Genomic DNA, 12457 nt, shown 5'->3' on the forward strand with positions numbered 1-12457 from the left:
ATAAACCCCTAAGGCTTGGCTCAAGTGGTAAAGGCCAGCTTGGGGGTATGCTCCCCCCAAGTCTAAGGTTCAAATTCCCTTGGGTGCAAACAATCTCTAGGAGCCATCAGACTTGGAGATTTTCTTCTTGAATTACCCGAGGTGCACTTGCGGAAAACTCATTGCCGAGGGCCTGTGCGCCCAGGATTAGTCGAGGGACATTGTTCCTAGACACCCGGTGCCAATAAAAAGAAAACACTGACAAATAAAAGGGTTGCAAAATCAGAAGGGCTGTTTAGCACATCTGTTTTATGGACTAAACTGAAGACACAAAAATAGAATATCTATGTTCTTTACATAATGAGCATGCAAGTCACTCTTGCACATTCACCTCCTCCATGTAACTGAGCCAGTAGCACAAGTGCCTGCATTTTCATCCCTTAAGAAATAAAGGTGACGTAGTTGAAGCCCCATTCCTTAAACGAGTGACATAGTCTACAAGAGTGGAGTTAACCATTGATTTTTTTTATTTTACTGCAAAACCCCATAAAACCTCTTTCAGGGGTCTGTTTCTGTTGGTGAGATTTTTGTATTTATGTTAACAGTCATAGTTTAGATCTGCATAAAAGTCATCAGATATCTAAATTTACGTTACAGAGACTTTGGAGGTTCATGTGTTAATTGTGGACGGTTTGGGCACAAGGTATCAGAATGCGCAAACAAGAAAAGCTATTAGTTGTGCCGCAGTCCACCACATGAGGTTTCATCTCCCCAAGTTGGTGTAAGGCGGCGGCTGCTGCTGCTTGAACTTGCTTTGGAATGTTTCAACACAGCCGTCAATTGGTCCATGAGATTGAGGTACTGTTTGGCCACATAAAATTCTCATCTCAAATATAAAATTCTCATCTCATCATTACAACTTTCTCACATCCTCATACAAAATAGAATAAATAATTGAACTTTTTCCATACTTTTTCAAATTCCAAAATAATAATAATATTAAAATATAATATTTTAACATTTAATCTTAAAACTTAAAATTCTCATCTAAGAATTCTCAGTGGCCAAGCAGAACCTCAAGATGCTGCAAATGTTAATGGTGTCTTTGATTTTCTATTAACGTAGCCTTTGAACTATTATCTATCTTGAATCTCTTTGTACTGATGGTATTTCCCAATCATAGAGATTCTGTTGTGTTCTGCATTGTTATATCCGTCTTTAAAATGTGACAATTATTTTGTTGTAACTAATGTTTCAGCATTTGGTGAATGGATTCCCCATTCTGAATGCCTCTCTCAATGTTTATTGTAACAGAGAAACTGTCATCAAGTGCCTATTGGAAGGTCCTTCTAACTCTGCACAATTTGTGGATTTTATCTAATGTTGCATTTGTAGCCAGTAGCAAGCGTCAGCCATGATAAATCTTGTTAGTGCCCTTGGTGGGCTTACATCCGCACTCATTTTTTTTTTTTTGCAACAAGTCTGAACAGAAGACATGGTGTCATGGCAGCAAAAAAATGTAGTTCGATTCAAGTAATCTAGCTAATGCACGTGGGACATGAACTTTTTACATCCTCAAGACATGGTAGATGACAGACGAAATTGTGTTTTGTAGGGGATAGAGAAAGAGGTCTTTTAGGAGCTCGATTCATGTGGGGCCTACTTGTTGCGTAAACCAAAAAGGTTAAAAAAGACGAGCAACACGTCTGAAAACATGTCCTTGCTTGTTAAGAACATCTATAACAGATAAATTGGCTTAAAGCCTTCTCCTTGTGTGAAACTTCTTCTTCTATTAAGAGTTATTAGAGGTATAGTTTAAAATTAATTTCCTGCACATTTCTTTGTATATAAAAGGCAGGTGTATTTCGTTTGTAAAGTGACTAACTTCATAAATACAACATATTCGACTTTCCAATTTCATTCTTGTTATAGTATCGATTGAAATTTTTCCTGCACACTAGAATGGTTTCTTCATCCTCTCTTTCTACTAATCCTTCTCCTACACCTCCTGAGGATGCTTCCAACCCATACTTTATTCTTCATGGAGATAGTCCAGGCATCCTACTTGTCACTCAAGTCCTTAATAGTGATAACTATCACACTTGGCAGAGATCCATGCTCATGGCCTTGACTGTTAAGAACAAGGTCGGATTTGTGGATGGATCTATTTCACTGCCATCAAATACATCTCCTCTATTTTTTTTCTTGGACCAAATGCAACAATATGGTTCTATCATGGATTCTCAATTATCTTTCTAAAGAAATTGTAGTCAGTGTCATCTATGTTGATTCTACCATGGAGATGATTTGGTCTAATTTTAAAGAATGTTTTTCTCAAGGTAATGGATTTCACATTTTCCAATTGCATAAGGCTATTGTTTCTCTCACACAAGAAGATCTCTCAATCAGTGCTTACTTCATTCAAATGAAAGGTCTATAGGACGAATTTATGAATTACAAACCTTTGCCTATTTGTTCTTGTGGAGGCCTACATTCATTGCTAGATCTACAACAACAAGAGTATGTAATGCGTTTTCTAATGGGGCTAAATGACTCATACTCTCACATTCAAGGACAGTTCCTTCTTCTTGAACCACTTCTTCCAATTAACAAGGTATTTTCCCTTGTTCTTCAAGAAGAACAACATTGTGAGATAGGCTCTGTCTTGGTTTCTGCTATTCAATCTGCTACCCTATCTTCTAATTCCTCTTGCTAGTCTCAAACTGCAAACAAGAATTCTGCTTGAAGAGAAAGGCCTATTTGCTCCCACTGTGCTATACTAGGACATATTGTTGAAAAATGCTTCAAGATTCATGGAAATCCACCTAGATATCGATCCAAAAATCTTTTCATAATTCCTTTGCATCAATCACTCATATAGGTTTCGTTTATCTATCACCCTCTTTTATTTTACATAAAGTGTTATATGTTCCTTCTTTCACTTTCAACATTTTATTTGTCAGCAAACTACTCAATTGTTCGCCTTGTTGCTTAAGTTTTCTTCATGATGCTTGCTTTATTTAGGGCCTCATCCATTAGAGGATGATTAGGAAGGGTAATGCTAAAGAAGGACTATACTTGATGCTACAATCAGAATAACATGTTAGCTCTAAAGATGTGTCTCCTTTCTTTGCTTCGATTTTCAACACTTCTAGTCATAATAATGTTGCCGTTTGACACAAAAGGTTGGGTCACCCATAATTCTGTAGAATGAAACTTTTACCTCATCTTGTATATCACATTTCTAACAATAATTCCGCACATTGTGATGTTTGTCCTCTTGCTAAACACAAAAGACTACCATTTCAAATAGTCAAAGTAATTCATAATTTCCTTTCGAGTTCATACAATGTGACATTTGGGGGCCATTTCACCCTCAATCCATAGATGGCTTTCAGTATTTTTTGACCACACCAGAAGATTATTCTCACAACACTTGGATTTACTTATTAAAGTCCAAATCTGATGCTCAGGTTTTATTACAACACTTTACTACTATGGTTGAAACTCAGTTTGGATCCAAAATCAAACCATTCGTACTGACAGTGGTGGTGAGTTTGCTATTGACAAATTCTTCTCTACAAAATGAATTAACCATCAACTTTCATGTGTAGCTACTCCTCAACAAAACTTTGCTGTAGAAAGGAAGCATTAGCACATTTTTAATGTTGCTCATGCTCTTCTTTTTCAATCTAACTTTCCCTTGATATTCTGGACTAATTGCGTTCTTATTGTTGTGTATTTGATCAACATAATTCCATCTCCTCTACTATCCAATAAAATCCCCTATGAACTTCTCTTTAAAAGACCACCCTCATATGATCATCCAAAAGTCTTTGGCTCCATTTGTTATGCATCCACTTTAGCCCAAAACTGATCCAAATTTGCACTAAGGGCTCATCAATGCATTTTTCTTGGATATCTTCTTGCCATTATATGATGCAAACTTTATGATCTCGATACTCATTCAACCTTTGTTTCCTATGATATTCTTTTCCATGAACACATTTCCATTTCAATCAATGTCTCATAACATTGATCAATTCCAAATTCATTCTCCTATTGTTCTTCCTCAACCCATTTCTGAATATTCAAAAACTATCCAACACTCATCTCCCTTTTCTCAGAATTTAGAAACTGATCCTTCTATTATCACAACAGCACATCCTTCTATTTCTGATCACATTTCATGTAGTTGATCTTCTAGAGTACACAGGCCACCTGGTTACTTGCAAAACTATCATTACCATTTGGCATCTTCTAATGCTTGCCCTACTTCATCTCTAATTGATTTTTTTTTTTAATCTTCTATCAAGTAAGCAATATTCTATAAGTCATTCACTTTCATATTCTTGTCTGTCTCCTAAATACAACTTTTTTCTTAGCTACTTTCACCACCTTTGAGTCTCAATTTTATCATCAAGTTGTTAAGTTTCCTCACTAGAAAACTGCTATAGTTGAGGAGATTGCAGCCTTAGAAAATAATACATGGACCTTCACCACTCTTCCACCTAGAAAAAATACAATTGGATGCAAATGGGTCTATAAAGTGAAGCTTCGACCTGATGGACACTTGAAAGGTATAGACACGATTGGTTGTTAAGAGATTTATGCAGTAGGAAGGTATTGATTATTTTGAGAATTTTTGTACAGTTGTTAAGATGCTTACTATTAAGTGTCTTTTAGCTATAGCAACTATTAAAGACTAGCATCTAATTCAATTAGATGTCAATAATGCCTTTTGACATGGAGATTTGTTGGAAGAAGTTTACATGTCATTGCACCCAAGCTTTGGTGCTAAAGATGACAATAGAGTGTGTTGGCTCATACTTTCCTTCTACTTCACCTTTCCATTTGACTGCATTTACTGATTTAGATTGGGTTGGGTGCAGTAACACAAGGAGATCCATTGCTGGGTTTTACATATTCTTTGGTAGTTCTCTTATATCATGGAAATCGAAAAAGCAACCAATAGTTTCAAGATATTCAGCTGAGGCGAAGTATAGGGCAATGGCCACCACTATTTGAGAATTGATTTGGCTATTTTCCCTACTTCATGACTTGCAAGTTCCCCATCCTGATGTTGCTGCATCTTATTATGATAATAAAGCTGCTATTCACATTGCCTCCAATCCTATTTTTCATGAACATACCAAGCATATAGAGATCGATTGCCACTTTGTTCATGACAAAATTCAAGCTGGCGTCATTCATCCAGTTCATGTTTCCTCACAACATTAGCTTGCTGATTGTTTTACAAGACCACTTGCACACCCTTTGTATTTTGCCTTACTCCCCAAGCTAGGCATCATTAGCATTCATGCTCCACCTTCAAGGAGGACGTATTAGAGTTATTAGAATTATAGTTTAAAATTAATTTCCCACTCATTCCTTAGGATACAAAGGTAGGTATTTCATTTGTAAAGTGATTGACTTCTGAAATACAATATATTTAACTTTCTAATTCCATTCTTGTTAACTTCATATGTTACATAAACTCCTTGGCCTCGTCAAGCTACTTGGTCAATGCTTAAAACATGACCGTGTAGGTCTCTGAATTGGGTCTTATCTATTCGGCCACCATTTCCATCAAATAATTATTACTGTAGTGAATTCTATAATGAATAGTGTGTATCATTATATGTGACCATTTTCCTTGACTTGCGTGAGGAGCTCCTAGTCCTAATGGGTGAGTCTTACTTTGGACAAAGAGTCGAAATTGTGTTAGCTACCCTCTACTTCACTTTGGTCAATGATCTAACATAGCATTTAATATAAATGAAATGTAACATTTTAAGCAGGTTACAATCAACAGCATTTTATTCATACTCGACACATCGTTTACAAGATAATCAAAACGCACCATTTGATAACTTAAAACATACATTTTAGAGTTAAACTAAAACAAGATAAACTCTTCTTCACTTTAGTTCGATTCTACCATAGCCTACATCTCTTCCAGCTAGGGTTCCATTGTTGTCTTCCTCCTTTGTCACCTGGAGTCCTAACAAACCCCATCCTTAAAGAACCTTGTCCACAAGGTGTGGGAAAAGTTGCTACAACCTCCAAAGGGATTCCCAACTGTTGTCATCATCGATGACTCTTGTCCATTTAATCAACTCCTTGATCAGAGCCTTGTCTCCCTGGCATCTCATATAGCTATCCATCACAGCCTATGATTTTGGAAAAATCTCCCCATGGGTATCGACAACAAAGCTATGGATTGGATTTGCAACCCAATCTTTCTCTTGAGGCATGACATATGGAATGTAGGGTGGAGTTTGGCTGTTGTGAGAAGATCCAAGCGGTATGAGATCCTACCCACTTTATGTAACACTTTGAGAGGCATGTAAAAGTGTGAAGACAATTTCAACTTCCTATGGTTCATTAGGGATTTCTGTCGGTATGGCTTTAACTTGAGGCACACCTAGTTCTTTATCTAAAATTTCCATTCTGTTCTTCTTTTATCAGCATAAGTTTTCATTTAATTCTATGCAACATGTAAATTTTCCCTTAGTAGAGTTAAGATCTGTTGTCTAGTTCTTAGTAGTTGGTCCACATCGTTGTTGGATGTGGTTCCTGGCACATAGGAGCATAACAGTGGTGGGGGGTAGCCATAGTCTACCTAGAAAGGAGTTATCTTTGTGGCTATTTGGTACAATGAATTATACTACCATTCCGCTAGGGCTAGCCATGGAGACCACTTGCTAGGTTTATTGCTTGTATAGCATCTGAGATAGTTCTCTAAGCACTTGTTGAGAGCCTCAATTTGGCCATCACTTTGTGGGTGATAAGCTGAACTAAATTGGAGGGTAGCTCCTTGTAGAGTGAAGAGTACCTTCCAAAAAGAGCTTACGAAAATAAGGTCTCTATCTAAAACAATGAACTTAGGTAGTCCATGTAATTTGAAGATGTGATTCATAAGCTATTCTTCTACTGTAAAAGTTATATAGGGATGTCAGAGAGGAATAAAATGACCATACTTAGTAAAACAGTCCACCACTACCATAATAACATCAAACCATTGAGATTTAGGCAATCCCTCTATGAAATTCGTAGAGAGGTCAACCTAAACCTACTGAGGAATGGGTAGGGGTTGCAATAGCTTGTTGGAGGTATGGTTTCATACTTCACACGTTTTTCAAATAAAATCCCTTTTTTCCCTTTGGTAAATCATCAAATATCCTAAGTGACCTGCCATTGGATCCGTATGGATGTAATGTAGTAATTTGGACTTCAAGGATGACTCGTGTACAATGAATATTCTCTGTTTATCTAGAATCAAAACTTGCTAAAGTTGGTACCCTTTAAACTGATTTGAACTGCTAGATAAATTGGAAATGAGCTGCTAGGCCTCAACTGATTGCCCATGATTGGCCTTAACTCTTCCACCCAATTTGGAGTAGGGAAAGAGATCATAGCCAACAATGCTTCCAGTGACATTTCCTCCTCCAACTTTCTAGATAGGGCATTCGCCACCTTATTTTCTTTACTCCTTTTATAAGTAATAATGAAATTATACCCTATGAGTTTGCTCAAACACTTTTGTTGGGCCACAGTGCCCACTCGCTATTCTAACAGAAATTTGAGGGCTCGTTGGTCCATTTTAATAATCAAAGATCGTCCCAAAAGATACGGTCTCCACTTTTGAAATGCTATTACTAAGTCAAATAATCATTTTTTCTATGTCAATAATAGTATGGCCCTCCCTTTAAATGCCTTGCTCATATAAGTAATGGGTTGGTTGGACTATATTAGGAGAACCCCTACACCTCTTCCACTTGTATAACATTCCACAGTGAAAGGTTGAGAAAAATCTAGGAGTCTAAGTACGGTTGCCTATGTCACAACCTTTCGAGGTCATTAAATGCCCTTTCTGCATCTTCAATCCACTTAAAAAATATTTTCTAGGCAACTACGTGAGGGGGGCTACAATGGTGCAATAATGGTGTATAGACTTGCGATAATACCCCGTTAACCTGAGAAAATCCCTCAAAGACATCACATCTTAGGTTTGGGCTAATCCAACATAGCAGCAACTTTAGAGAAATCTGCCTTAACCCTATCAACTATATTCACATGCCCCAAATAATCAATTTGATAAACACCAAACTTACACTTAGAGAGTTTCACATACAACTTGTGCTCTATAAAATTGTCAACACCTTCTCTAAGTGAAGTAAGTGCTTTGTCTAGTACTTGTTGTAAACTAAAATGTCATCAAAGAACACTAATACAAACTTCCTAAAAAATGGTAGAAAGACCTTGTTCATCAGCCTTTGGAAGGTGGAAGGGGCGTTGGTGAGCCCAAAGGGCATCACAAGGAACTCATAGTGCCCATCGTGTGTCCTAAAAGTTGTTTTTGCTACATCTTCAGGAACCACTCGAATTTGGTGATAACCGGACCTCAAGTATAGCATAGAAAACACTATTGACCCAAACAACTCGTCAAGCAATTCATCAATCACAGGTATAGGAAATGTATCCTTCATCATTTCCTTGTTTAGGGCCCGGTAGTCCACACATAAACCATCCCCCTTTCTAACCATAGAACCTGGGAGGAAAATGGGTTGGAACTAGGACGAATTACTCTAGATTGTAACAACTCAGCAACTATCATCTCAATTTTAGTTTTTGGATAGTAGGTGTGGCGATATAGTCAAGTAGAAATTGGTTGAGGGCCCTCTTTTAAAACAATATGGTGATCATGAAGTGTGTCAAAATCATTCTTAAAGGTTGTGAGTAAGGTCTCAATTTCAACCTGTATACTTGGAGGGTTTTTAGTAAAATCTTTGTCCATTAGTTGCAAAAATAGTCCCTGCCCACGGCTCATAGATGTAACCACTAATTTACTACAACCCTCAACAGTGAGTCCTCAATTAGATACCCTTCAAAACAATTCTCTTTCCTTCAACACCAATGTAACACCCGTCCTTATGGTGGGTCCTTTTCATTACGATTCCTTTGAAATTTCTTTTCCATTTATGCCAGAATACAAAAGACTCCATGTCATAAATAAAATTCATTTTTCTTAATTAAAGATTTTAGCGGAAAAACATTACATTTCATAATTAAAGTTTCCAATATAAAACATCTTGCCTAGGCCTTCGTGCTCTTCCCTTTCGACTGTGCCTCTTGACCTATCATGCTCATCTTGTGCCTGGGAGGGCACACATAAAAACTAAAATAAATCAATGACTCGTAAGCATTACTTCATACAGTTAAAATATAATAACATAATTTTTCAGTCATGCAATTATCATTCCATACATACATATCGTACTTAGTATGCATGTCTTTCTTTTCGTTTGAAAACATTGCGAGGTGGGGTTTTTCTTTAAAACATATGCATTCATTCAGTCCATACATACATACATGCATCCATTCATTCTTTTCACTTTCATTGGCCATGTAACACACTGTTACACCTCGTGTGCTGAGGTTAGCAATCTTTTGGACCTGATTCCGCCCGTGGCCAAGGGTTGGGAATCCATTCAGTCAGGGTGTAGCACTGGATGCACTACCAATTCTACTTACCCAGGATTGCAATATGCCCCGTTCAGTCCATTCCTTTGGTACCATTTCCATTTCAGTCCATGTGGCCCTTACGTATTTTCATACATCATACATTTAGTCCATTCATTCCTTTACAGTCCTTTTCTTTCCTTTACAGTCCATTCTTTCATTTCAATTCTTATAGTTCTTACGTTTCTTTCATAAAAGTCATATTAAGAGAAATAATTTTCATTAAAGTCATTTTAGAAAAAGTCGTCTTTCATGGCATCATTTAAAACATCGTCTTTCATAGGGACATTTTAACATAGGGCCGAAGCCTCACTTTCACAGGGACATTTAAACACTTTCTAGACGTTGTTTAAAACATGATTTGCTTTCTTTTTGTAAAAGATGCTTTAAGAGAAGTTTCTTTAAGAAAAAACGATTTTCTTCCTTTTTCATAAAAGTTGTTTTAGAAAGAGTTATTTTATTTTAGAAAAGATAGTTTTCTTTCTTTTTCGGTCCTTGCAGTCCTTAACAGTTCTTACGTCTTTTAAAGCTTCATTTCATTTTTTTTTTTGTGAACATACATACAATACGTACTACTTATAACATCCATTCACATGCATACCCGTACATACTTTGGGTGCATAAAAAGGGGCTATCAAGGAAGGCTGCTACATACTTATACTTGAAAACTTACGTTTCGTTTTCCTTTTCAAGAAAAGCCTTCATCTTCTTCTTCATTTGTTTAAGGTAAACTCTAGAAGGACTTCATGCCATACTCACCTGGACTTCATGCCATACTCAATCCTTGCAGTCCATTCATGTGTGTGTTAAATGGCAACCTATATGCATACACATAACCTTACATTATCATCTATCTAATGCATAAATAACTATTCTAAAAATAGAACTATGCTTCATTTGGAACACTTTTCGTCCATCCTCGGGCTCTTACATGCCATTTACTATGCTAAAACCTTTATAGTCTTATTCATTAAAGTGAACCTTCGTGATTCACCTTAGGGTTAAGACACTAAGACCTCCGTCTCGTTCTTCTATTCCACAATCTAACACATGATTCCGACCAACAGAGTCATGCGTCCCAACCTTAGACAACTTACCCATTACTACCTTCACGTATCCTAGCCCATATGAAATCTTCATTCCTATCCAGTCAGGCTACATGAATTTAAGCCAACTCTGGGGCTAAAATACCATGTAACCATGATCAAGATAGACTACCCATTATATATGGTAAACCTATCCAGCACACGTGTCTCATCAGAGACACCTGTATCTCACCCCCTTTTATCACCTAAGAGCAACTTATAATTCCAATGAATGCCCACTTGTATAAACAAGCTCAATACTCCAATACGAACTTGCTCAGACCCGGTTGATAGGACTCTTCCTACTTCTCGGTCCTATACAAGTTCATCCCAACACTTGATAGGAGAGGACTGCATCCACAAATGCACCTCTGCCACATCATGTAATTCGAGACTAATCCCGATTCACATCACGATGCCCATCATGCTTCCACTGCACTCTTTGATACTTTTCCACCACTTCCTTATACTATTAGCCATAATCAACCACAAGGTGACACCTATCACCCTGGACTACAGGCCACATCACCAATGCTTCGGGATACTGTTACACAGTTCCCGCCACTTGACAAGAAGACTGCATCCAGAAATGCAACCCTGTCACTATGCAGCTCGAGAAATATTCCCTAATAATAGCACAATGTCCATCGTGCTTCCGCTGTAGTCTCTCTGATACCTTTTTACTGCTTCACACTTACTTTCAGCCACAAGTTAGCCTCAAGGCAACACCTGTTACCTTGGACTACAGCCACATCACTATTGCTTCGGGACACTGTTACACAGTTTCCCGAGGCAGCACCATACACTCCACACTTCTCTGCTACGACATCCAACCCTTCATGACATGCAATTCAGTGTATCACGATATAGTATACAGTACACTCATGTGAACTCTCTTTCATCTACACTATGACAAACATCACTATGATACACGCCTCACAGTGCATCGTTACGTGACATGGAGTACGCGTGACCATGACGCGTACTCCTTCCGCTTCAACACTTGTTATCACGATACGCACCACACGGTGCATCGCCATACAACACAGAGTACGCTCCACGGGTACTCCCTTCCTTCTACACCACACATCACTACAGCACATGTCACATGGCGCCTCGCTGTAGTACACAGAGTACGCTTCACGCGTACTCTCTTCACACTTCACGTCGTATCACAACTACGGCATCCATCTCACGCCCACTTCACATCACAGTCCACAATACTACAAATCAAGCCCAACACTTCACAACTACACATCACTTCACAACTACGCAGCGAACTCTACAAATACTAACTACACAGTCTATAATCCAACCAATCAACTACTATAAACATAAATAACTAAAGATTGAGGGTTATACCATCGATAGGATAACCCATGCATTGCTCGCTACTCGTCACGATCAAGCGTCGGAGAATCGTACGTGGCAGTAACACCGCATACGGTGACTGTCCACCACGTAAAGTGGCTATTTGGGCTAGAGAATAGCTAGGCGTGTCTTGGAAAGGCTCAAGGTGGCCTTGTGGTGGTCAAAGGTGGCGGAGCACGGCGGCATCACGCCTTGAACAGTAAATCCGAAATGCTAGGAGTTTGCTTGAGGTGGATGAAGGCCATAGAACTTCATGAAAAGCTAGGAAAAGGTAGAGGAAGATGTGGTGGAGTTGTGGTGGCGAGGTGGTGGCCATACGGTGGCTCACGGCGGCGGATCGGCCACTTGAAGCTAGTTCGTGCCTTGGAGAGTGAGGGAGAGTGAGAGCTGTACATAGTTCCTTTGGACATGAAATTTGTTGGAGAAGGTCATGGTAATGAGGGGAACAAGGTGGTGGTGGTTAAACACTATGGGTGGCCGTGTACAATGGTGCAACC

The sequence above is a fragment of the Carya illinoinensis genome, chromosome 2, assembly GCF_018687715.1.
Source record: "Carya illinoinensis cultivar Pawnee chromosome 2, C.illinoinensisPawnee_v1, whole genome shotgun sequence".
NCBI classification, from domain to species: Eukaryota; Viridiplantae; Streptophyta; class Magnoliopsida; order Fagales; family Juglandaceae; genus Carya; species Carya illinoinensis.